The 27982-nt window shown below is 39.8% G+C and overlaps 1 protein-coding gene across 1 annotated transcript in view; it reads left to right on the top strand.

The window, feature by feature from the left end:
- The first annotated feature begins 3736 nt into the window (after positions 1-3736).
- Positions 3737-27982, top strand: part of RNASE1 (ribonuclease A family member 1, pancreatic) — a 44386-nt gene continuing 20140 nt past the window's right edge. The window contains exon 1 of the mRNA XM_047861543.1: positions 3737-5005. The gene's annotated coding sequence lies outside the window, so the exon portion shown is untranslated. The remainder of the gene's footprint in view (positions 5006-27982) is intronic.

Genomic DNA, 27982 nt, shown 5'->3' with positions numbered 1-27982 from the left:
CAAAATGGGGATGGAGGAGTTGGGGAGAGCCTGGGTAATGGGCATCTACTGTGGAAAAGCCTTGCTCTCACTGAGTGGCTACACAGGCCCGGCTGGCCGGGCAGATTTGCCCACAAGGTGCTCTGGTAACAACTCGCAGTGGCACTGGCCCTAGGCAGCCCTGAGTGGTCCGGCTCATAGGGTCTTTCTTCCCCACCTTCAGCTCCCTTCTCCCCAGCGGGCTCCTGCGGAGGGGATTAGGGACAACATCCAACGGGGGAAGCCCGCTGCCTTTCCAGAAACAAAGCCCTGAAGCTGGGAAACAGCACTGGAAGGAGCCGCTACCTGGAGGAGAGAAGTGGTGAAGCAGGGACTCTGGCAGGTGCTCGCGGCCACCTCATTGGCCCGCAGGGGGCGCTGCGCCACCTGAATCCGTTGGCCAAGCAGAGACCAGAAATTTTTCCTGGGTTGATAAGTTGGAAATTTTGTGGTTACCAACACACGGCTGGGGGGTAACAGGTGAAGAAGCAGAAAATTCAGCCAATATGATTACAGTCTAACTTTCAAAGAACAGATTTCTGAATTTTATCATGACTTTCATGCTCTCATGCTCTTTAGTATTGAATTTACCACCTTCAGATTTACATTCCAGCTCTGTAGATATGAAGGAAAGAAAAGATTAAGTACAGAGCAGCTACTTATGCTATAAGCTTTACAGTTTCACTGTACTGGAAAAGAGTTTGTTTCATTTTTTTTTTTTTTAATTTTTAGTGTTCATTTATTTTTGACAGAGAGACAGAGAGCAAGTAGGAGAGGGGCAGAGAGAGAGGGAGACACAGAATCCGAAGCAGGCTTCAGGCTCTAAGCTGTCAGCCCCCCCAAAGGGGGGCTGGAACCCACAAATCATGACCTGACCCCGTCAGGGTCATGACCTGACACAAAGTCAGATGCCCAACAAACTGAGTCACCCAGGCGCCCCAGTTTGTTTAATCTTGTAATCCATTGTATACACACTTCATTTCTTTTCTTTGTTTTTCTTTTTTTTTAAGTGCGCACCATGCCCAAAGACCCCTGAGATCAAGAGTTGCATGCTTTATCCTTGGAGCCACCCAGGTGCCCCTACACAATCCATTTCTGAAGGCAGTTTTTCTACCCACAAGAGGGAGAATCTGTAGGTGACTTTCTTCTCTACCCTGTGACTCCACCAAAATCATGTCAAGGCTTTAAATCAAAGGAAGGCACCTGACTCTAGGGCAGCCATCCACGGACTGACAGGCTGGGTGCCCATGAAAGAAACTGGTCTGGAGATTTTACTGTCCTGGAATAAGGCTGACAAAACTGGATACTCTTATTTTCATTTCCCCCCATAATTCCAGGAGCTGTGATTGTATTGTCTTCGTTTGTGACCTTTAGCACGTAGCCTATTGCTTGCTATAAGAGAGCTTTCAATAAATCTTTAATGGGCCATTGTAATAGGTCCTGCTGGTGCTAAGGATTTTTTACAGATTCTGTTTTCAGAATGGGAAAGTTCCCTTCCCTTCTGCTCTCCGTTTCCACCTGTAAATGGATTGTGAATTTTGTTGAATAATTTTTCTTCATCTGATGACACAGTCATATACTATTTCCGTCCTAATCAGTTAATGGAGTGGAATTGAATAAAATTTCTGGACATAAGCAACTCCATTTTGAAGCTCTATTTTCCTTGTCAACTAATGAACTCTTGGACTGGGCCAGAAGCCACAATGGTTTTACAAGCGGTTCCTCATAAAATTTCAAATGAGCAACTGGCATTAGGATCATGTGAGGACAGGAAAGTTAATTAATACATACCAGTGACCGTTTCATTTGATAGCACCAATAAAGTAATCAGTAAGATAGTAATCAGAAGCAGTTCAATCAATTAGCACCAAATTACCTGTTTTTTTCTTCCTTCTCTTATCTAAAGCATGTAATTACCCCTTCTTTCTTTCTCATAAAAAACCCCCAGCTTTCCCCACCTGAGGGGGCACTTTTCTGGTTACCCTTAAATCTAGTCCCACATTGTAACTCTGAGACCCCAAATAAAAGCCTTTGCTCTTCTTCTTTTTCTTTTAAAATTTATTTATTTATTATGAGAGAGAAAGAGAAAAAGAGAACGGGGTAGGGGCAAAGAGAGAGGAGAGAGAGAATCTCAAGCAGGATCTGCATTGTCAGGGAAGAGCCTGATTCCAGGCTCTATCCCACAAACCACAAAATCATGACCTGAGCAGAAATCAAGAGTCAGATGTTCAGTGGACTGAGCCACCCAGGTGCCCCACCTTTGTTCTTTTTCACTTCTGCCTTCTTTTCTTGGTTAATTCTGGGTGAATTGCATTAGTTGATTTTAGACTATTAAACCAGCTTTGAGATAAATCCATTTTGGTTATGCTAAACTGTCTTTTTATATATAAATGAATTTACTTTGCTAATATTTAAGGATTTTATTTTGCATTTATGGTCATGAATGAAATTGGTATGTATTATTATTATTATTATTATTATTATTATTTGTATTATCTTGTCTGATTTTAGTATCCAGGTTGTATGTTAGCCTTCAGAAATGAGTTGAAGAGTATTCCTTCTTTTTCTATTTCCTATAATTGGAATTGTGTGTTATTTTACTATTTACAGAACTCATCTGTAAGGCTGTCTGGTGCTGGCATTTTCTATGTGACTGTTTTTAACTTATGTTTCAATCTCTTTATATTGTTATGTAGATACTGAGTTTTCTATTCTTTTTTTTTTTTTTGAAGTTTATTTATTTATTTTGAGAGACAGAGAGAGAGCGAGTTTGAGGCAGAGAGAGGGGGGTAGAGAGAGAATCCCAAGCAGGCTCCACACTGTCAGTGTAGACCCTGACACGGGGCTCAAACTCATGAACTGTGAGGTCATGACCTGAGCATAAATCAAGAGTTGGATGCTTAACTGAGCCACCCAGGTGGCCCTCTATTTCTTCTTGAGATAGCTTTATCAGGTTGTATTTTTATCTAGGAATTTATCCATTTCATCTAAAGAATTTTAAATATATCAGCATAACCGGATGATGTATGAAGTGATTGTATACCTGGAACTAAAGTTATACTGTATGTAAATAAAAAATTTTTAAATATATATATCAACACAAAGCTATTCATAAGCTATTTAATATTTGCAGCATCTGTTTTTACATCTTATTTCTGTTATGACATTTTATTTGTACCCTTTATATTGATAAACTTATGAGATGTGTCTCTGTTATTAGGCTTATTAAACAAATACTTTTTTTTTAAAGTAGGCTCCATGGGCATGGAGCTTGAACTAACAACCCTGAGATCAAGACCTGGTGCTCAATGGACTGAGTCATGCAGGAGCCCCAAACAGTGACTTAAAAACATTTTTTTTAATGTTTATTTATTTCTGAGAGAGAGAGAGAGACAGAGAGTGATCAGGGGGAGGGGCAGAGAGAGAGAGAGACACAGAAAATTTGAAGCAGCTCCAGGCTCTGAGCTGTCAGCACAGAGCCCAACATGGGGCTTGAACCCACAAACCATGAGATCATGACCTGAGCCAAAGTCACACACTTTACTGACTGAGCCACCCAGGGACCCCCCCCCCCAAACGGTGACTTTTCCTTAAGGTTTATTTATTTTGAGAGAGAGAGAGAGAGAGAGAGAGAGAGAGAGAGAGAGAGAAAGAGAGAGAGAGAATGAGTAGTGGAGGGGCAGAGAGAGAGGGAGAGAAAGAATCCCAAGCAGGCTCCATGCTGTCAGCCCAGAGCCTCAAGTGGGGCTCAAACTCATGAACCATGAGATCATAAACGGAGCTGAAACCAAGAGTCACACGCTTAACTGACTGAGCCATCCAGGCGACACCCCCCTAAATAATGACTTTTTCAGACATACCAAAGCTAAAAGAGTTCATTGCCTGAAAGAAGTCTTTAAGATAGAGAAAAAATGACAGCAGGTGAAAATAGGAATCTACACAAGGAAAGAAAGACATTGGAAATTGTAGCTATATGACAATATGAACAATTGCTGGGAATAATGCATGGGGATAGTTTGGAAAGTTTTGATTTACAATGCTAAACTATGGGATTTTGTTCTCCATGAAGGAATATGCTTATTTTCTAAAGGAAAACCTCTGATAATATAATTTTATTTAGCCTTCCAGTAAGTGTCAAACACAGTAAACCTGTCTCCAAATTAAAAAGAAAAAGTCTTTACAAGAATTTTAAGGAGAACAGATCCCCACCCTGGTAATCACATGCACTTGAAACAGCTGTGGCAGGGGGAAGGCCACCACCACTGAGGCAAAATTTCAAACACAGTTCTCAGTTCTCAGGCTGTTGTCCTGAGTAGGGAAAATAACTGAAGTACTCCGCAATAAGAGAAAGGATAAAAAGTGATGGCGGGGCACCTGGCTGGCTCAGTCGGTTGAGCAGGTGGTTCTTGACCTCGGTCATGAGTTTGTTCCTCATGTTAGGTGTAGAGATTACTTAAATAAACAAACTATGGGAAAAAAATAAATGAAGGGAATCTAGGATGGAAAACAATGCTGCCACTATAAAAAACACCCTAGGAGAAAGCTTATAGGAATGGGAAAATATTCCCTATATATTGTTAAGCAACAAACAAACAAAAGAACACAACAACAAAGAACACCAAAAGGAGAAAAGAAGAAAAAAAGCAGAACATAAAATAGTATGTATCCTATCACACATTTTAGTTTTAAATTTAACCAGACACAAAATAATAGTTGGACATTGGTGAATATGAAGAGTATCTTCAACTGGTGAGATTACAGCTAACTTGTTTTTGTTTTTTTAAGATTTGTGATTTTCTCAAATTTCCTAATGTTTCTGTATTGAAAATGTGTTACTTCTCTAATAAGGAAAAGAAATGAAGATGTTATTTAAAATATTGGCTCCTTAAATCAGACATTCTGAGGTTTCTTTACAGACTCACCAAAACCCACTTCTTGCTGCATTGGGGACTGCACACTCAGCTAGACTTTTGGACTCCTCCTCCAGGTGGGTGATACTTATAGAGGAAGAATATTTGGAATTCTAGAGTTGCTCAGAGGATTTTTTGACTACTTTTTATGAGGCCAATCCACTTCTTCTCCCCAAGAACACTTCAAGAAAAATGCATCACCCCCTGGGTAACTGCAGTTTTCTCTTTGTTGTCTTTCAGAAGGCTGATTGGTAATACACATCAAACGGGGAATCCCTATTTTGATACAAAAATGTTTTTCTCTAAGAAGAATCATCATGGGCTTCTCCCTTGGTCTCCTACCATTTTCTTTTCTTTTTTTAATTTTATTTTTTAAATTTACATCCAAATTACCACACAATGCAACGATGATTTCAGGAGTAGATTCCTTAATGCCCCTTACCCACTTAACCCATTCCCCCTCCCACAACCCCTCCAGTAACCCTCTGTTTGTTCTCCATATTTAAGAGTCTCTTATGTTGTGTCCCCCTCCCTGTTTTTATATTATTTTTGTTTCCCTTCCCTTATGTTCATCTGTTCCGTGTCTTAAAATCCTCATGAGTGAAGTTATATGTTATTTGTCTTTCTCTGACTAATTTCACTTAGCATGATATCCTCCAGTTCCACCCACGTAATTGCAAATGGCAAGATTTCATTCTTTTTGATTGCTGAGTAATACTCCATTGTGTGTGTGTGTGTGTGTGTGTGTGTGTGTGTGTGTGTGTGTGTGTATACCACATCTTATTTATCCATTCATCCATCGATGGGCATTTGGGCTCTTTCCATACTTTGGCTATTGTTGATAGTGCTGCTATAAACATGGGGGTGCATGTGTCCCTTCGAAACGGCACACCTGTATCCCTTGGATAAATGCCTAGCAGTGCAATTGCTGGGTCATAGGGTAGTTCTATTTTTAGTTTTTTGAGGAACCTCCATACTGTTTTCCAGAGTGGCTGCACCAGCTTGCATTCCCACTAGCAATGCAGAAGAGGTCCTCTTTCTCCACATCCTCACCAACATCTGTTGTTGCCTGAGTTGTTAATGTTAGCCATTCTGACAGTTGTAAGGTGGTATCTCATTGTGGTTTTGATTTGTATTTCCCTGATGATGAGTGATGTTGAGCATTTTTTCATGTGTCGGTTGGCCATCTGGATGTCTTCTTTGGTGAATTGTCTATTCATGTCTTTTGTCCATTTCTTCACTGGATTATTTGTTTTTTGGGTGTTGAGTTTGATCAGTTCTTTGTAGATTTTGGATACTAACCCTTTATCTGATATGTCATTTGCAAATATCTTCTCCCATTCTGTCAGTTGCCTTTTAGTTTTGCTGATTGTTTCCTTCACTATGCAGAAGCTTTTTATTTTGATGAGGTCCCAGTAGTTCATTTTTGCTTTTGTTTCCCTTGCCTCTGGAGACGTGTTGAGTAAGAAGTTGCTGCGGCCAAGGTCAAAGAGGTTTTTGCCTGCTTTCTCCTTGGGGGATTTTGATGGCTTCCTGTCTTACATTGAGGTCTTTCATCCATTTTGAGTTTATTTTTGTGTCTGGTGTAAGAAAGTGGTCCAGGTTCATTCTTTGGCATGTCGCTGTCCAGTTTCTCCAGCACCACTTGCTGAAGGGACTGTCTTTATTCCATTGGATATTCTTTCCTGCTTTGTCAAAGATCAAGTGGCCATACATTTGTGGGTCCATTTCTGGGTTCTCTATTCTGTTCCATTGATCTGAGTGTTTGTTTTTGTGCCAGTAGCATACTGTCTTGTTGATTACAGCTTTGTAGTACAGCTTGAAGTCCTGGATTGTGATGCCTCCTGCTTTGGTTTTCTTTTTCAAGATTGCTTTGGCTATTCAGGTCTTTTCTGGTTCCATTCAAATGTTAGGATTGTTTGTTCTAGCTCTGTGAAGAATGCTGATGTCTTTTTGATACGGATTGCATTGAATATGTAGATTGCTTTGGGTAGTATTGACATTTTAACAATATTTGTTCTTCCTATCCAGGAGCATGGAAACTTTTTCCATTTTTTTGTCTTGTTCAATTTCTTTCATCAGCTTTCTATAGTTTTCAGTGCATAGATTTTTCACCTCTTTGGTTAGATTGATTCCTAGGTATTTTATGGCTTTTGGTGCAGTTGTAAATGGGATCGATTCCTTGATTTCTGTTTCTGTTGCTTCATTGTTGGCGTATAGGAATGCAACCAATTTCTGTGCATTGATCTTATATCCTGCAACTTTGCTGAATTCATGAATCAGTTCTAGCAGTTTTCTGGTGGAATCTTTAGGGTTTTCCTTGTAGCGTATCATGTCATCTGCAAAGAGTGAAAGTTTGACTTCCTCCTGGCCGATTTGGATGCCTTTTATTTCTTTGTGTTGTCTGATTGCAGAGGCTAAGACTTCTAATACTATGTTGAATGACAGTGATGGGAGTGGACATCCCTGTCTTGTCCCCGACCTTAGGGGGAAAGCTCTCCGTTTTTCCCCATTGAGAATGATATTAGCGTCGGGTCTGTCATATATGGCTTTTATGATCTCAAGGTATGATCCTTCTATCCCTACTTTCTTGAAGGTTTTTATCAAGAAAGGATGCTGTGTTTTGTCAAATGCTTTCTCTGCATCTATTGAGAGGATCATATGGTTCTTGTCCTTTCTTTTATTGATGTGATGAATCACAATGATTGTTTTGCAGATATTGAACCAACCCTGCATCCCAGGTATAAATCCCACTTGGTTATGGTGAATTAGTTTTTCAGTGTATTGTTGGATCCAGTTGGCTAAAATCTTGTTGAGGATTTTTGTGTCCATGTTCATCAGGGGAATTGGTCTATAATTCTCCTTTTTAGGGGAGTCTCTGTCTCGTTTTGGAATCAAGGTAATGCTGGCTTCATAGAAAGAGTTTGGAAGTTTTCCTTCCATTTCTATTTTTTGGAACAGCTTCAAGAGAGTACGTGTTAACTCTTCCTTAAATGTTTGCTAGAATTCCCCCAGAAAGCCATTAGGCCCTGGACTTTTATTTTTTGGGAGATTTTTGATTCCCAGTTTGATTTCTTTACTGGTTATGGGTCTGTTCAAATTTTCTATTTCTTCCTGTTTCAGGTTTGGTAGTTTATATGTTTCTAGGAATTTGTCCATTTCTTCCAGATTGCTCATGTTATTGGCATATAATTGCTCATAATATTCTCTTATTGTTGTTTTTATTTCTGCTGTGTTTGTTGTGATCTCTCCTCTTTAATTCTTGATTTTATTTATTTGGGTCCTTTCCTTTTTCTTTTTGATCAAACTGGCTAGTGGTTTATCAATTTTGTTAATTCTTTCAAAGAACCAGCTTCTGGTTTCATTGATCTGCTCTACTGGGTTTTTTTTTTTTTTTTTTTTTTTTGGTTTCCATAGCATTAATTTCTGCTCTAATCTTTATTATTTCCTGTCTTCTGATGGTTCTGGGTTTTATTTGCTATTCTTTTTCTAGTTCTTTAAGGAGTAAGGTTAGGTTGTGTATCTGAGATCTTTCTTCCTTCTTTAAGAAGGCCTGGGTTGCTATATACTTTCCTCTTATGACCGCCTTTCCTGCATCCCAAAGGTTTCGGGTTGTGGTGTTATCATTTTCACTGGCTCCCATGAACTTTTTAATTTCATCTTTAACTTCTTGGTTAGCCTATTTATTCTTTACTAGGATGTTCTTTAGTCTCCAGGTATTTGTTATCTTTCCAAATTTTTTCTTGTGGTTGATTTCGAGTTTCATAGTGTTGTGGTCTGAAAATATGCATGGTATGATCTCGATCTTTTTGTACTTGTTGAGTGCTTTTTGTACTTGTTGACTGCAGAATAGACCTAGTATGTGGTCTATTCTGGAGAACGATCCATGTGCACTGGAGAAGAATATATATTCTGCTGCTTTAGGATGAATTGTTCTGAATATATCTGTTAAGTCCATCTGTGTCATTCAAAGCCCTTGTGTCCTTGTTGATTTTTTGATTAGATGGTCTGTCCATTGCTGTCAGTGGGGTGTTGAAGTCCCCTACTATTATGGTATTACTATCAATGAGTTTCTTTATGTTTGTGATTACTTGCTTTATGTATTTGGGTGCTGCCACATTTAGCGCATAAATGTTTACAATTGTTAGGCCTTCTTGGTGGATAGACCAAGATATAAGGCCCTCCTTCATCTCTTGATACAGTCTTTATTTTAAAGTCTAGATTGTCTGATGTAAGTATGGGTACTCTGGCTTTCTTTTGTTTATCATTAGCATGATAAATGGTTCTTCATCCCCTTACTTTCAATATGAAGGTGTCTTTAGGTCTAAAGTGGGTATCTTGTAAACAGAATATAGATGGGTCTTGTTTTCTTATCCATTCTGTTACCTTATGTCTTTTGATTGGAGCATTGAATCCATTGACGTTTAGAGTGAGTACTGAAAGATATGAATTTATTGCCATTATGATGCTTGTAGAGTTGGAGTTTCTGGTGGTGTTCTCTGGTCTTTTCTAGTCTTTGTTGCTTTGGTCTTTATTTGTTTTTTTTTCCCCCCATCTTTTCTCCCCTCACAGAGTCCCCCTTAAAATTTCTTGCAGGGCTGGTTTAGTGGTCACAAACTACTTTAATTTTTGTTTGTCTGGGAAACTTTTATCTCTCCTTCTATGTTGAATGACAGCCTTGTTGGATAAAGAATTCGTGGCTGCATATTTTTCTGATTCAGCACATTGAATATATCCTGCCACTCCTTTCTGGCCTGCCAAGTTTCTGTGGATAGGTCTGCTGCAAACCTGATCTGTCTTTCCTTGTAGGTTAAGGACTTTTTTCCCCTTGCTGCTTTCATGATTCTCTCCTTGCCTGAGTATTTTGTGAATTTGACTCTGATATGCCTTGTTGATGGTCGGTGCTTGTTGAATCTAATGGGAGTCCTCTGTGCTTCCTGGATTTTGATGTCTGTGTCTTTCCCCAGGTTAGGAAAGTTTTCCACCGTGATTTGCTGACATAACCTTTCTACCCCTATTTCTCTCTCTTCCTCTTGTGGGACCCCTATGATTCTGATGTTGTTTCTTTTTAATGAGTCACTGATTTCTCTAATTCTTAAATCATGCTCTTTTGCTTTAATTTCCCTCTTTTTTTCTGCTTCATTTTTCTCCATAAATTTGTCCTCTATATCGCTGATTCTCTGTTCTGCCTCAGCCATCCTTGCCACCACACATCCATTCGAGATTGCAGCTCAGTTATAGCATTTTTAATTTCATCCTGACTAGCTTTTACTTCTTTTATCTCCACATAAAGGGATTCTAATTTATTTTCGACTCCAGCTAGTATTCTTATTATCGTGATTCTAAATTCTGATTCAGACATCTTGCTTGTATCTGTGTTGGTTAAGTCCCTGGCTGTCATTTCTCTCTGCTCTTTCTTTTGGTGTGAATTCCTTTGTTTCGTCATTTTGAAGGGAGAAAAGGAATTAATGAGGTAGAAAAAATTAAAATTAAAAAAATATTAAAATTAAAAACAAATACATACACTCAAAATCGAATAAATGATGCTAGATCCTAGGTGTGTTTTGGCCTGGGTGTTGAAAGGGGCTTGATAGTTAGAGAGAAATGGTAAAGAAAAAAAAAGAAGTCGTTTGAAAATTTGAAAAAAATGAAAACACTGAAGTAGACTAAAATGAAATTTTGGAGGTAAAATAGAATTTGAAAAAATTTACAGAAAAGTAAAAAATACAGTAGAAAAAAATTAAAATATTTTTAATAAAAATTGAAAATAAAAATGAATTTTTTCTCTTTTTATATTCAGGAAAAGACAAAGGAAAAAGAGAAAAAATAAAAAGAAAATTGAATAGATGAACGGTCTAACAGACTGAAATACAGTTGAAATTAATTCATTTTCCACTAGAAGTCAAACTGTGAAATGCTTTATATTCCATAAACTAAGCAGGTGGAGAGACTTGTGTTCCTGAAGAGTGAGGTTAGCCCAGTTGGGCAGGGTTTAGTGTAACCGCTCCGTTCTCCAGTAGATAGCACTGCTTAGCTTACTGGTGTGGATTCTTGAGGCGCTTGTAGGTGTGTATGCGCATGCGCGGCAGCGTTGACCATGGCTCAACCAGTTACCCACTGTCTCCTATCAGACCTGATCTCCCCGATCAGCAATCGCACACCTGTCCTTTGTCTTCTGCTTCCATCCACTCCAAGCTTTTACACAGTCCGCAACCCAGCCCCAGGCAGCACCTTCCTCCTGAATTTTGTTTTAGATGCGGCTGTTTTTCCCGAACCCTTACTTCTGAGGGACTGCGGTTTTGACCTGTTCTGCGCTTCTGCGGGACGGTCTCACTGAGAAATGGTCGGTTGCCAGCCGCACCCAGGAATGTTTGTGGGACTGGGCTGCTGCTGATGCATAGAGACTGAGGCCTGGTGCCAGCCTGCCCCAGAAAAAGTTCGTGAGATGGTGTAGCAGCAGCGTTTCAGGGATTATGGAAAATCACAACATGCATCTGGCACCAGGCTTCACCCTTAACGACCTTGTTCCAGCACCAGCGAATGTGGTTGTTCTCCCGGGTCCACTGGGGCCTTACCTTTGGGGGACCCACACAGCCTCTACCAGGTGTCCTCCCGGCAAAGCAACCGCCTTTCCACTTGTGGCCTGAAGAACCCTGGACTCCACTCTGCTCCTGGGGATTCACCCTTCCCACCAGAGCACCACCAGGTATCAAGCTGCAGAGTTCAGACTCTGTGTTCCCCCTGTTTATAGTCTTAGTGGAATTTAAACCCTCTCCTTTCTCCCTTTTTAGTTCAGTCCCTGCAGCTATTTTCAGTTTTCCACTTTCCCTCCAGCGTTTTTTTGGGGGTGCTTTTCCTGTATTCTCCCCCCATCTCCGTCATCTCACCACACACAAATGTGGCTCCCTGCCCTCTGTGGCTTCTTTCTCCCCAAATTCACTTCTTTGTGCTGTGTACCTGCTGAATTCTGTGGTTCAGGTTGTGCAGACTGTTGTGTTAATCCTCAGATCAGTTTTCTAGGTGTGCAGGATGGTTTAGTGTTGGTTTGGCTCTATTTCATGGACCCAAGAGACACAAAAAACTTCCATGCTCTTTCACCATCTTGGCTCCTCTTCCAGTCTCCTACCATTTTCTTAAGAAGGCAGTTTGATGTTAGGAAGAAAGCACAAGTCTTGTCTGATGACAATTATCATCAAAAGTGTCATTAAAATGTGGCTCAGTCAGTTAAGTGTCTGACTTCAGCTCAGGTCATGATATCACAGTTCCTGGGTTCTACCTCTGCATTGGACTTACTGCTGTTAGTGAAGAGCCCACTTGAGATCCTCTGCCCCCTCTCTCTCTGCCCCTCCCCTACTCATTTTCTCTCTCAAAAATAAAAGTTTCATTAAAATCCCTGATACTTTTAAGTTGTATGACCTCAAGCAAGGTGCTTTCACCTTCAGAGCCACCCTGGAGCATGCAGAGAACCTGTATTAGCTACTGAGGGTCCATTAGAGAGATCAAGTCTTCCAAACACTGCAACAGGCAAGGAACTGAATGAATGGGGGCCCAATCCAGGTTTCCTTGCCTCACAAGTTCTGTTACTATATGAGAAATAAAGCTATATATACAAATATCCCATTGTGTGATACAGTTAATATCGTAGCTATGAAAAAGTAAGCAAGACATAAGCTCTTTTAGGCATCAACACTAAACTTATTGCCAGATCTGACATATTTTCACCCTTCAATGCTTATGAAAAAAAAAAAAAGAACTTTCTTTCAGATAGGATGATGGAACAGAGAGACATAACTAACAGGTATGTCCATTATTCTATGGAAAGTACAGTCTTTATGTCTGTCATGTCCAGATTCTCATCTTTGATTTAATTGAGAGATCATCAGGAGAAAGTCCATGCATATTTATCCACATATCTCCTGCACCTAGACCTGTGTTTGACACAGGGAAGACTTCCACACATACTTACTGAAGTCAATTTCCTCATCTCCCCATCCAGTTAGAGATCTGGTCTTACCTCAAACTACACACAAACACACACACATACACACATACACAGGCACATGTGCACACACATGTGCACACACTACACTGAGTTCCCAGAGACATAAGCTTATTGGCCAGTTATCCTCATCCAGGCCCTGGGTATCTGGAGTATGGTAAATTCATGGTGATGGTGCCAGTGGAGAAAGGTAATGGAATTATTTATACATCTATGATGATGAGAAAAATGGGGAAAGAAATGGAATTTGGTTTGAAGCTCAGAAAGTAAGTGGAGACTAAATCATAGTTATTTTTATGCCAATACCATACCATTTAAATTACTGTAGCTTTGTAATATATTTTGAAATCAGGAAGTGTGATACCTCCAGCTTTGTTCTTCTTGATCAAAATCGCTTTGGCCATTTGGAGGTCTTTTGTGGTTCCATATGAATTTCAGGATTTTTTTCCTCTGTGTCTATAAAAATTGTCTTTGGGATTTTGATAAAAATTGCATTGAAACTGTAGATTGATTTGGGTAATATGGACATTTTAACAATATTTATTCTTCTAATCCACAAACACAGAATGTCTTTCCATTTATTTGTTTATGCTTTAATTTCTATCATCAACGTTTTATAGTTTTTAGTATATAGATCTTCTACCTCTTTGATTAGGTTTATTCCTAAGCATTTTATTCTCTTTAGTGCTATTATAAATGGGATTGTTTTCTTAATTTCCTTTTCAGATAGTTTGCTGTTGGTGTATAGAAATGCAAGTGATTCTTATATGTTGAATTTGTGTCCTGTGATTTTAAAGAATTTGTTTATTAGTTGTATCCATTGTGTGTGGGGGTGGGGGTGGGGGGGTGTGGTCTTCAGGGTTTGTTACATATCAGATCATGTCATTGGCAAACAGAAATAATTTTACTTTTCTTTTCCATATATCTGATAAGAGGTTAATTTCAAAAATATATAAGGAACTCCTATAACTCACTAGCAAAAAAATAATCCAATTTTAAAGTGGCAAAAGACTTGAATATACATCTATCCAAAAAAGACATACAGATGGCCAACAAGTACATGAAAAGATGCTCAACGTTATTAATCATCAGGAAATGCAAACAAAACCACTTACCACCTGTTAAAAGATATTGAGATATAACTTTACACCTCTTAGAATGACTCTTATCAAAAAGATAAGAGATAAACAGTGTGGTGAGGGTGTGGAGAAAAGAGAATGCTTCTGTACTGATGGTGGGAATGCAAATTATATAGCCACTGTGGAAAACAGTGTGGAGGCTCTTCTTCAAAAAATTAAAAATAGAATTACCATATTGTCCAGCAATTCTGCTTCTGGATATATATCCAAAAGAATTGGAGTCAAGATCCTAGAGAGATATCTGGACTCCCTGTTCGTTGTAGCATTATTTACAATAGCCAAGATATGGAAATGACAACAGATGAATGAATAAAGAAAATGTTGTTTATACATATAATTGAATATTATTCAGCCTTAAAGAGGAAATCCTGCCACTTGTGACACTGTGAATGGACCTTTAAAACTTTGTAAGTGAAATAAATGAGCCGCAGAGGGAAAATACTGTATGATTTCTTATATATGAAGTATTTAAAATAGTCATATGTATAGAAGTAAATGAAAGGATGGTAGATGACGGAGAGAAAATATGGGGAGTTGCTCAATGTGCATAAAGTTAGTCATACAAGATGAACAAGTTCAGAAATTTTCTGTATAACATAGTGCATACAGTTAACAGGTACAGTGCACTTAAAATTTTGTTAAGAGGATAAATCTCTCAGGTTAAGTTTTATCACAAAACAACAGTAACAACAACAAAGGGACACAAAGAAACTTTTGGATGTGGTGATGAATATGTTTATTACCTTGATAAATCACACCTTGATTGTGTGATGGTAACTTGATTATATACATTATGTCCACATGTACCAAATGATCTGCATTAATTATGTGCAGGTTTTTGTGAGCCAGTTATGCCTCAAAGCTGGAAAAAAATAAATTGTACTTATCATCCTGTAGAAACTGGCCTGTGGCAGTTTCTATAATTCTGATTATAGAATATGACGTGTCGAACAGAAGTAAATCTTTAAGGCTGAGAGGGATAGTGTCTGGAGCATAGCATTTAGGTCAAGAGAGTTTCATTATAGACAAAAGGAGAAGAGATGTACTGAACATAAAATGGAAAGACCCAGGGAGTTTCTAGAGAATTTACTCTCTCCAGATAATTTTCAAAGGTGTGAAAAACACTCTCCCTTTTTTCTTTTGATTTTTCCTATCCTTTGGACTTGGAAGGTGGACTGAGCCACAGGCTACCTCTTGCCTCCTCTGAGGAGGCATTACCTACATTACCTTTGTAGGTAAATGTAAGAAATCCTACAGGGTAGGAATGGGGAAAATCTTATTTTGTTGGCATCAGGCCTCCAAATGGAGGCAAATAAAAGGAGTACTTATTTCCTTTTTTTATTAAAAAAATTTAAAAACATTTATTTATTTTTGAGAGACAGAGAGAGACAGAGCATGAGTGGGGGAGGGGCAGAGAGAGAGGGAGACACAGAATCTGAAGCAGGCTCCAGGCTCTGAGCTGTCAGCACAGAGCCTGACACGGGGCTTGGGCCCATGAACCACAAGATCATGACCTGAGCTGAAGTTGGACTTCAGCTAACTTCAGCTAATGGACTGAGCTATCCAGGCACCCAAAGAAATACTTGTTTCCTAATGGAAGCCGGGTACCAAGGTTTTGGATAAGAAAAGACTAGTGTAAGTCAGGGTTGAGGGGAGAATTTGCCTTCCAGGAATGGGTGGTGATTCACGTGGCCAGACCAAGCTGCAGTCATGTGCTGGTGCTGGAGAGAACATCATCCTTAAGGGAAAAGGAAACCAAAGAAATTTGAAGTAATTAAGACAATGTGGAGAGTGGGACCTCTAGCAAGCAAGAGTTGAGGTGTAGTCTGTGGTTGTGGAGATGAGCATTAAAAAATAATAATAATAACAAACAAACCATGCTTGAATTTGTATCTTTGATGAGAATATTTTGCACATTGAGCCTTGATCTCTTCTTAAAAAAGAAAATGCAATAATAGGAGAGCACCTCTCTGCAGAGCACAATGAGATCAGCAACCTAGACTCCTGCCTTGTCTCTCTTTATTTTTGAGCAGAAAATGGCCAGCCTTATGGTGACCTGGGCTCCATGTTGCTGCTTGTCCAGCTGGACCTGCTCCTGGCTCCCTCTCCTCAAACCAGAGGGTAACCACAAATAGTTTGAGAACACAGGGATTTTCCTGGAGGTGAGGATTATTTGTGCCTGGGGTCAGCCTTCCTAGGTTCACCCATGCTGCTTCCCCCAGGTGATCATTCCTTCCCTCCAACCTTGCTCTTATGGTCTCTCCCCAAGCTCAGCATTCCCATACTTTCTAAGAGACTACTACTTTTTTGAATTTATTTTTTTTTAAAATTTTTTTTTTTCAACGTTTATTTATTTTTGGGACAGAGAGAGACAGAGCATGAACGGGGGAGGGGCAGAGAGAGAGGGAGACACAGAATCGGAAACAGACTCCAGGCTCTGAGCCATCAGCCCAGAGCCTGACGCGGGGCTCAAACTCACGCACCGCGGGTTCGTGACCTGGCTGAAGTCGGACGCTTAACCGACTGCGCCACCCAGGCGCCCCTGAATTTATTTTTTAAAATTATTTGAGAGAGAGGGTGGGGAGAGGGGCAGAGGGAGAGAGAGAGAGAGAGAGAGAGAGAGAGAGAGAGAGAGAGAGAGAGAATTTTAAGCAGGTTCCACACTTAGTGAGGAGCCTGACAAGTGACTCGATCCCATGATCCTGGGATCATTACCTAGGCTGAAATCAACAATTGGACACTAAACCGTTGAGTCACCTAGTCATGCTGAGACTAATACTTTACACTGAATTTGGGTTTCTCAAAAAAGAAAAACAACCCAATAAAATTAAGTATGACTTCAAATACATCCCTCCTTCAAAGACTACAGATATCCCCAAGCCAAGGAAATACAAAACATCTGGCTTCCTGTTGGAATGAGGGGAATGAGGAAAATATAAGAGAAGAAAGAAAAAGTAAGATCTCAGAAAAATATTCTGCCTTGCATTTATCTTTTAATTTTCTTACTGAAAAATTTCTGAGCACTGTCTCTGTGCTCTTCCCACCTAAGGACTCAGAAAAGGGAGAATATGACGTAATTGTATCCAGTCTGTAATTTCAAATTTACCTTGAGTTGCAACGTGAGATCCAGTTGCTGGGAACTGCGGCAGTTTCTGCAAAGGTAGAGGGGTTCATGCACTGTGCCCCTCAGCTGCTCTTTCTTAACCTCACCTAAACTTAAAGGAGGCTTTTTGGTGTGTGTGTGTGTGTGTGTGTGTGTGTGTGTGTGTGTGTGTTACAGGGGAGGTGAGCTGAGAAAGAGAACTGGTTTTCTGATGATTGAGCATCTCTTCCTTAATCTCAAAAATGTGGGGATGGGGAAGTTTCTGGCAACATTCCTGAGAGCCAACTTATTGCCTCAAATTAGAACTTACTGTGCTACAGGGGCACCTGGATGGCTCAGTTGGTGAAGCGTCTGACTACTCTTGATTTGGACTCAGGTCATGGTCTCATGGGGTTGGAGCCCTGTATTGGGATCTGTGCTGACAGTGCCTCCCTGAGATTCTTCCTCTCTCTCTGCCCCTCCCTGCTTGTGCTCTCCCTGTGTCTCTCAAAATAAATTTAAAAAAAGTTACTGTGCTATAGACCTTTGCTAACAGATCTTGTTATTTGAGAAGATAATTCTATGCAAATATGGAATCATTTTAAAAGTGAACAACCTTAGAATGCATCTTTTTGTTCTCACTAATTGTGCATCATCACAAATTCAGATGCTCCTGATTTCTCTGAGATAGAGCTCTGGAGACTCTATCAGGATCTCCTGCGTGAACATTCTCCAATAGTTTGAAAGTTTATTAAATAAAAATATGTGAAGGTCCACTAATAATATCCAAGCCAGATTATGCCCAGATAATGATCTCTAGAATGTTCCAGTTCAGCACATATTGTTGAAAACAGAGAGACACACATGTGCTGTAATCAAATGTGAGTGAGCCATGTACTGAAATAGGCCAAGGGATATGGAATATCTGAAAGGGAGAAAAGGAGACAAGACGAGGAAAGAAGGAGGGAGGGAGGATATAAGAGGGTATGAGCAAAGACTCCATGAGAAGATAAAGCTCCCAGTGTGAGAGACACTTTCTCCCATAATGCCTGTGGTCTTGCTGTGCATGGAGGCAGATGAGTGGCCATATCTAGTGAGTCCATGAGGCTGGAGGCTCCCTGGGACTGGGGTGTGTCTTTGAATCCTTATTACCTGGTACAGAGTCCATGCTGAGAAATGTTTGATTGGTGAATGGTGGGACATATTTTCATCTGACCCAGTACACTGAGTGTGCTAAACATCAATAAGTATATAAATCAGAATATTCTACCAATTATATGTGATATTAATTTCTGTTCTATGTCTCATTGATTGTCTGGGTTTCCTGTTTTTAACTCTAGTTGTCTTCTAGGACTGGCACCAGGACCAGAACCCTAGAGATTCAAATCTCTTACCAGTGCTCTCCCGTCAAGAGCTGCCTCCTTAGTTCCAGACCCTTGACTGGTGGCAGAAGCCTTCTTTCTGCAGGCTATTCACTGTAAATATTACCACAGTTCCCACCTGACTTATAGAGTCAGGTAGTGCTTGAAACCTGTCCTCCCACTGGGCTGGTTCTTCTAGAATTTTTTTGTTTGTTTGTTTCTTTATTTTGAGGGAAAGAGAGCATGTGTGGGGGGCTAGGGGGAGAGAGAGAGAGAGAGCGAGAGAGAGCGAGAGATTGAAAATCCCAAGCAGGCTCCACTCTGTCAGCACAGAGCCTGACTGGGGGCTGGATCTCACCAACCATGACCTGAGCTGAAACCAAGAGTTGGATGCCTAGCCGACTGAGGCACCCAGATGCCCCTGGTTCTTTTAGAATTCTGACATCAGCCTGAATCAACAGGGCATTTTACTTTGCACTCTGGCCACTCTCCTTGGGAGTCAGCTCTTTAGCCAGTTCAGTATATCCTGACAAGAACCACCTTGTTTTTTTACTCAGTGGACTATCTCAGGGGTTTCCATGTGACCAGTAGTCAAGTGGGGACATGATTTAAGGGAAGTTGGAAAATGCATTTGTGAGTATCTTAGGTATCCTAATGAATTCTCTGAAAACTGGCGGTGTGATGGAATGTTTAATCCCACCGCACACTAATGCATAACAACTATGGTTAAGAAGGCTTTGCAAAAGGCTACCTAGACAGTCAACCATCCAGGGGGGTTAAAACCATAGCATAGAACCATAGCACCTATTGGTTTGCATTTCATTTCTTTTCCTATGTAGTGAACTTCAAAGGTCTTTAATTTCCTGTTATCTCAGAAGATTAATATTGTGGGAGCAGAAGGTTCCACCAGGTCCTCTATGGAGAGAGAAAAGGATTAGGTAAGTTTTTCTAATTCACATTAGTCAATAGTTATGGGTTAAGGCTTTAAAAAGAATAATTAAAATGTCAGTAAGGCCATTCAGAGGACGTAAAAGTAAATAAAACCTTTTCTCCCTTTGACTTTCATTTCTTTTCCTTTTTGTTCTCCTGATAATGGTTTAAAGACCACTAATCCTCTTATATTTTAGAGAAATACTATTGCAGAAACACTGGTAGTACTGGATGCTCTGTTGAGGGGAAAGAGTAGGTCGTCTGTGTTAAGAAAAGTTTAAAAAGTCTGCTGCGGTGCCTGGATGGCTCAGTAGGCTGAGCATCTGATTCTTGGTTTCAGCTCAGGTTATGATCCCAGGGTGGTAGAATCGAGCTGTGTGTTGAGCCCCACACTGAGTGTGGAGCCTGTTTGGGATTCTCTCTCTCCCCCTCTGCTCCTCTCACCCACTCATTCTCTCCTATAAAATAAAATAAAATAAAATAAAATAAAATAAAATAAAATAAAATAAAATAAAATAAGAAATGAAATGAAAAATTTAAAAGTCTGCTTATCATGGTTGGTTCTAAGATATTTACGATGTGTGTTAGAACATGGAAAGCTCTGTTATAAATTCAGTTTAACTTTATTTTGTTCTTTGTCTCTAACTGTTTAGGTCTTGGAACCCCTTTTCCCCATGGTTTCTGATAAACTTTGGAAAATGCTTTTGATTTATTTCATGATCCCCTTTGGGTGCTGAGATTCTTTCCATGTTTGCTCTTCAGTGTCAGTGTAATCTTGGTATCACACTAGGCAACAAACCTGAACAATAGGAAGGTTACACAGTTCTGAACAGAATTTATGGTGCCAATAAATTACAAGGGCCTTGTCAGGTAGAAGCTTTCAAATACCAATGGAAAGAGCATACCATTTACTTTGATGGCCCGAGGGCCCACAAAAATAACATAAAGAAACTCTTCTAGTCCTCCTTCTCCAGGATAAGCAGGAAAGCTTATATCCTACTCTTCTCCATGCTTCTTCTGATATGAGAATTGTTGGAATGAGAATAGTCTGAACCGAGAGGGGCTTTGTGAAATAAGTTGCAGAATGAAGAAGTTAGCCCATGTGGAATTTTGTGAAACCTTTCTTCCTTGATGTACATCTATTTCCTAATGCTGGTGAGCATTTCAGGTCCAGAAAGCCTCTCCTTAAGATTCCATAGCGTTATGAGTCTCTATATGCAGACGTGAGCAATCCAGGGAGGACCCTGGGATGGTGTTCCCTGAATAGCAGAGCTTGATGCATAAAAATTATTAAACAAATATCATTTTAAAATTTTAATCAGTTACTTGGAACTTAACAATTTAAAACATAATTCTAGGGGCGCCTGGGTGTCTCTGTCAGTTAAGCACCCAACTTCGGCTCAGGACATGATCTCATGGTCCATGAGTTTGAGCCCCACATTGGACTCTGTGCTCAGATTCTGTCTCCCTCTCTCTCTGCCCCTCCCCTGCTTCATTCTCTCTCTTTCTCTCTCTCAAAATAATTAAACATTTAGAAATTTTATTTTATTTTATTTTTATTTTTTAATATATGAAATTTATTGTCAAATTGGTTTCCATACAACACCCATTGCTCATCCCAAAAGATGCCCTCTTCAATAGCCATCACCCACCCTCTCCTCCCTCCCACCCCCCATCAACCCTCAGTTTCTTCTCAGTTTTTAAGAGTCTCTTATGCTTTGGCTCTCTCCCACTCTAACCTCTTTTTTTTTTTTCTTCCCCTCCCCCATGGGTTTCTGTTAAGTTTCTCGGGATCCACATAAGAGTGAAAACATAGGGTATCTGTCTTTCTCTGTATGGCTTATTTCACTTAGCATAACACTCTCCAGTTCCATCCACGTTGCTACAAAGGGCCATATTTCATTCTTTCTCACTGCTGTGTAGTACTCCATTGTGTATATAAACCACAATTTTTTATCCATTCATCAGTTGATGGACATTTAGGCTCTTTCCATAATTTGGCTATTGTTGAGAGTGTTGCTATAAACATTGGGGTACAAGTGTCCCTTTGCATCAGTACTCCTGTATCCCTTGGGTAAATTCCTAGCAGTGCTACTGCTGGGTCATAGGGTAGGTCTATTTTTAGTTTTTTGAGGAACCTCCACACTGTTTTCCAGAGTGACTGCACCAGTTTGCATTCCCACCAACAGTGCAAGAGGGTTCCCGTTTCTCCACATCCTCTCCAGCATCTATAGTCTCCTGATTTGTTCATTTTGGCTACTCTGACTGGCATGAGGTGATATCTCAGTGTGGTTTTGATTTGTATTTCCCTGATGAGGAGAGATGTTGAGCATCTTTTCATGTGCCTGTTGGCCATCCGGATGTCTTCTTTAGAGAAGTGTCTATTCATGTTTTCTGCCCATTTCTTCACTGGATTATTTGTTTTTCGGGTGTGGAGTTTGGTGAGCTCTTTATAGATTTTGGATACTAGCCCTTTGCCCGATATGTCATTTGCAAATATCTTTTCCCATTCCGTTGGTTGCCTTTTAGTTTTGTTGGTTGTTTCCTTTGCTGTGCAGAAGCTTTTTATCTTGATGAGGTCCCAATAGTTCATTTTTGCTTTTAATTCCCTTGCCTTTGGGGATGTGTCAAGTAAGAAATTGCTACGATTGAGGTCAGAGAGGTCTTTTCCTGCTTTCTCCTCTAGGGTTTTGATGGTTTCCTGTCTCACATTCAGGTCCTTTATCCATTTTGAGTTTATTTTTGTGAATGGTGTGAGAAAGTGGTCTAGTTTCAACCTTCTGCATGTTGCTGTCCAGTTCTCCCAGCACAAACATTTAGAAATTTTAAAACATAATTATAACTTAGTGAAGCCTTAGACATATTTATTATGAGAGGTATAAAAGAATTACTACCATGAAAAATTCTTTCAGGTTTAATCAGATTAATTTTGAACGCTTGTGAATTGTTCCCTCAGTTTCCATTTACCCCTGTCTCATTTTCTCTGCCACATTAACCCCCACAGAGCCCAGTGTGAATGGGAAATTCATTTGGCATTTTGGGAACTATCTTTACTAGCAAGGGAAAAACAAAGACCTAAAGGAAATTTAGCAAACACAAAGGTAATAATGATGCCATACAGCATAGCTCACTGAACCATCTCGTGGGAGAGGCAACTTAAGCCTCTCCAATTAAGCACTGGACCCACGGTCCTTTCTTTTCATCAAAAGAAAAGGAACCCCCAACAGATATCCACTCCTCCTCTTCCCTTTAGGATTTCTCTTCCAAGGAAAGTTCTAGAATAAGATGCTTGTCCCAGACTCAGTCTTAGGTGAAGAATAGATGTGTAATCCTCCTATTAGAGTTTCTGTGTCTTCCTTGCCTTCTGAACGAATGAAAGATAAGGTTATTTTTCCCCTAGAAAATGAGTGCTGACCTAACCTCTGTTAGGGTAAGGAATGAATCAGTACATTAAAGCATGTTTGGGTGGTGGTGGTAGTGGAGGGAGATCATAAAAATATGAAGAAAAGTCTGAAAGACTTCTAAAAGCACCATGCTTAAAGAGGCCCACAGGTAATTGAAAAAAACCTCTGCTATTTCCAACTATTATCGAATGATTTTAACCTTAATAAGTATGATATTCATGTAGGCTTTATCATGATTGTGTGAACTTACATGTGGTTCCTGCTTTTTAAGTGCCTACATCTAGTTTAATAAGAAAATATAATCATAAATAGGTATTCTTATCCTTTATAATCAGAAGCTTTGATAAAGTTCTGATCAAGGATCACATTGACTCCATTAATCTGACAAAAACTAACTGCAAAATCACTTGCCAGAGAGTTAATTTTCACCATTCATTTGTTCATTCATCAACTGTTATTTAAGTGCCTATTATTTGCCAGGAAATGTGAGAAATGTGCTAGGCATTGTAACTCAGCTGTGTGAAAGACAGACAGAAGCCCTACTTTTTAAATTTTTTTAATGTCATGATAAGTGCACTCTTTAATCCTCATCCCCGATTTCACCTATCCCCCCACTTACCTCCCCTCTGGTAACTATAAGTTTGTTCTCTATAGTTAAGGGTCTGTTTCTTAGCTTCTCTCTCTCTCTCTTACTCTTCTTTGCTTGTTTGTTTTGTTTCTTAAATTCCACATATGAATGAAATCATATGGTATTGGTGTTTCTCTGACTGACTTATTTTGCTTAGCATTATATTATTCAGCTCCATCAATGTTGCAAATGCCAAAATTTCATTCTTCTTTATGGTTGAGTAATATAATGGAATATTATATATATATATATATATATGTATACACACACACATATATACACACACACATATATATACATACATATATATACACATATATATATACACACACACACACACATATATATATGTGTGTGTGTGTATATATATATATGTGTGTGTGTATATATATGTGTGTGTGTATATATATATATATATATATATATATATATACCACATCTTCTTTATCCATTCATCTGTTGATGAACACTTGGTCTGCTTCCATAATTTGGTTATTGTAAATAATGCTGCAATAAACATAGTGGTGCATGTATCCCTTTGAATGAGTTTTTGTATTTTTTGGGTAAATACCCAGTAGTGAGATTACTGGATTTTAGGGTTGTTCTATTTTTAACTTAAAATTTTTTTTTTAACATTTATTTATTTTTGAGAGACAGAGAGAGACAGAGCATGAGCAGGGGAGGGAGAGAGAGGGAGAGAGGGAGAGAGACACAGAATCCACAGCAGGCTCCAGGCTCTGAGCTGTCAGCACAGAGCCAGACGTGGGGTTTGAACCCATCAACTGTGAGATCATGACCTGAGCCAAAGTCGGATGCTCAACCGACTGAGCCACCCAGGCATCCCTCTATTTTTAACTTTTTAAGGAAGCTCTTACTGTTTTCTGCAATGGCTGCACCAGTTTGCATTCCCAACAGTGCATGTGAGTTCCTTTTTCTCCACATCCTTGTCAACAATTGTTGTTTCTTATGTTGTTGATTTTAGACATTCTGACAGGTGCAAGGTGATATCTCATTGTGGTTTGATTTGCATTTCCCTGACGATCAGTGATATTGAGCATCTTTTCATGTGTCTGTTGACCATCTGTATGTCTTCTTTGGAGAAATGTCTGTTCATGTCTTCTGCCCAATTTTAAATTGGATTATTTGTTTTTTTGGGTGTTGAATTTTGTAAGTTCTTTTTATAGATAGATAGATAGATAGATAGATAGAGATAGAGATATGGATATAGATATAGATATAGATATAGGTATAGATGTAGTTTATGTATATTTTGGGTACTGTTTATTGGATATGTCATTTGCAAATATCTTTTCCCATTAAGTTGGTTGCCTTTTAGTTTTGTTGATTATTTCCTTTGCTGTGTAGAAGATTTTTTTTGGGTGTGGTCCCAATTGTGTATTTTTGCTTTTACTTCCCTTGCCTCAGGAGACATATCTAGGAAAACGTTGCTACGGCCAATGTCAGAGAAATTACTGCCCGTGCTCTCGTCTAGGATTTTTATTGTTTCAAGACTCACATTTAAGTCCTTAATCCATTTTGAGTTTATTTTTGGGTTTGGTGAAAGAAAGTGGTGCAGTTTCATACTTTTGCGTGTAGCCGTCCAGTTTTCCCAGCACCATTTGTTGAAAAGACCATCTTTCCCCCACTGGATATTCTTTCTTGCTTTGTTGAAGATTAGTTGACTGTATAGTTGTGGGTTTATTTCTGGGTTTTCTATTCTGTTCTATTGATCTATATGTCTATTTTTGTGCCATACTATACTACCTTGATTTCTACAGCTTTATAGTATAACTTGAAGTCTGGAATTGTATACTTTAAGTTTTGTTTTTCTTTTTCAAGGTTGCTTTGACTATTTGGGATCTTTTGTGGTTTCATACACATTTCAGGATTGTTTGTTGTAGTTCTGTGAAAAATCAAAGGCCCTACCTTTTGAAACATTCATTTGAGTGGAGGCAGACAATATTAAACAAGTAACAAAATAAATAATACAGATTACAATAAGAGCTATGAAGGAAAAATGTGATGTAATAGAGGAATTGGTGTGTAGAAGAACAGAACTACTATAGACTGAAAGTTTGAAATGTTGAAATCTTCACCCCTAATGTGATGGTATTGGAGGTTAAGCCCTTGAGAGATGATTAAGTCATAAAGGTAGAGACCTCTGTAGTGGGATTGGTGCCCTTATAAAAGAGATCCCCCAGAGGTCCTGGTCCTGCCACCATATGAGGACAAAGCAAAAAGATAGCCATCGATAAACCGGGAGGTGGACTCTCACCAGACACCAAATCTGCTTATGCCTTGATCTTGGACTTTCCAGCCTCCAAAACTGTGAGAAATAAAAGTTCATTGTTTATAAGCCACCCAGTCTATGGGAGTGTGTTGTAGCATCCTGAACGGACCAAGACAAGGACCACAGACAGGGTGGTCAGGGAAGAATCTCCACTGAGGGGAAATTTAAATGGAAACTTGTCAGATAAGGAGACAGTCTTATAAAACAATGTTTCAGGTAGAAAAAATAGCAAGTGCAAAAGCCCTGAGAATGGCAAAAGCTTGGCATTTTCTCTGTCCTTAAAGAGGCCAGTATGGCTGGGGAGAAGTAAGGGGGTGCAAGATGATGGTGAGGAGGTAGAAAGGGAAGAAATAAAATCCATACTAGAAGGAATCAGCTGAAGAGTCAACAGCTCCTGGATTTCTTGCCATAGAGTCGGCATGGCCTCAGGAAAATGGGAAAAGGAAAGCTCCCATTTCTTATTTATTCTGAGAGAGAGAGTAAATGAGTGGGAGAGGCAGAGAGAGAGGGAGAGAGAGAGAGAACCCCAAGTAGGCTCTGCACTGTCATTGCAAAGACTGATGTGGGGCTCGAACTCATGAACCATGAGATTGTGACCAGAGCCAAAACCAAGCGTTGGACACTTAATTGACTGAGCCACCCAGGCGCCCCAAGTAAAACACCAATTTCTTAAAAAAAATTTTTAAAAATGTTTTATTTTATATTTGAAAGAGAGAGAGAGAGTGAGCGAGCACAAACGGGAGGGTCAGAGAGACGGAGACAGAATCTAAAGCAAGTTCCAGGTGCCGAGCTATCAGCACAGAGCCTGATGCAGGGCTCGAACCCACAAAATGTGAGGTCATGATCTGAGCCAAAGTCAGATGCTCAATTGACTGAGCCATCCAGGTGCCCCGGAAAGCCCCAGTTTCTTAAAGGAAGGGACAACAGTGACTGCAGACTCTCATTTGAATGAAATTTTGGATCAGCTCACAACAAGGAGTTAGACAAGATCCAACCTGAGCTCCAGCAATCAAATCCCAGGTTAACAATTCTCTCCACTGTGACCCTGAAAGTGAGGCGGTATGTCTCTGAGGTTCTGAGATCCCCTTGCAGACGACAGAAAGATGCAATGAGCCTCAGTACTAGACAGAGAGGAGCTGAGTGATGCTTCCCCTGGAGGAGCCATGCTAAGCATTCTGCCACTAGCTTCAAATGATAGCAGCGGTGGCAGTGACAAACTATGTTAAGTAGTGACAAATTCTGTATGGATGTTAACTTACCATAAGTATTGAGAATAGAGAAAAATTAATTGCATTTAAAATGTGAACACAGAGAGTTAGAACAATTATTATAGAGCAGTGGAGAAGGCTGTGAGATGCTCCACTGGATTACGAAAAGATAAATGTTGACTCTCCCTCTGTTGGTTCTCTCTATATGGTTTTTTGTTTCTGCCAGAAAAGCAGAATATTTGGGCTGGTCTTTAAAAGAATCAGTTATCCCACATGTCAACGATCATGAAAGATCATTGATGAAATTAAGGTCTTCTGTTGAATTGTCCCTTCCTTTTTTGCTAGCCTAATTTCCTCCTTTATCAGCATCATTTATTGTGGTCTAATCCATCTGTCCACACAGAGTGCACACAGCCTGTCCTCTCTGGGTGCATGGCTACTGCACGCAGCCTGCCCAGATGCCTGACAGCTTGTTATCAGGATGGATTCATTGTATCAACCTCATGGCCTGTCCATACATTCTTGATTAAGATCAAGGCTTCCTTCTTGTTTCTCTGCTTATGGCAAACCCTGAAACTGTGTGTGCCCCACTCTAGGTCCTCCTGTGTCCAGCCATGGCTTTAATCTCCTGGGCTCACCCATCTCCACCTACCTGTCATTGCACATTTGAGCTGTAGGGCTGGTGTAGGATAAGGCTTGCGGCTGTCATGCTGAGGGACTGGAAGCACAGACCTGGGGATTATGCAGAAGCCTTTCCTGCGCTGCACTTGCTGTGTCAGCTGTGCATATTAAGACCTTGCCAACAGTTTCCTGTCCACCTGGTGACCACCTGCAAATATTTCAACTCTTAAGGGTCAACTACTCCATTGGGCTTTCCTTGCGACATTTCCTATTCTTTCCTTTATGTTCCTTGCACATTTAAAACTCTTTGATTACAGTGTGGGTCCACATATAGAACTATAAATGCCCTGATGGCAGGAACCATATCTTATTTATCTTTGTACTATAAAGCC

Source organism: Prionailurus viverrinus, chromosome B3 (genome assembly GCF_022837055.1).
Source record: "Prionailurus viverrinus isolate Anna chromosome B3, UM_Priviv_1.0, whole genome shotgun sequence".
Classification (NCBI taxonomy): Eukaryota; Metazoa; Chordata; class Mammalia; order Carnivora; family Felidae; genus Prionailurus; species Prionailurus viverrinus.
Note: the sequence above shows the minus strand (reverse complement) of the source record. Positions and strands in the feature narration are given on the sequence as shown.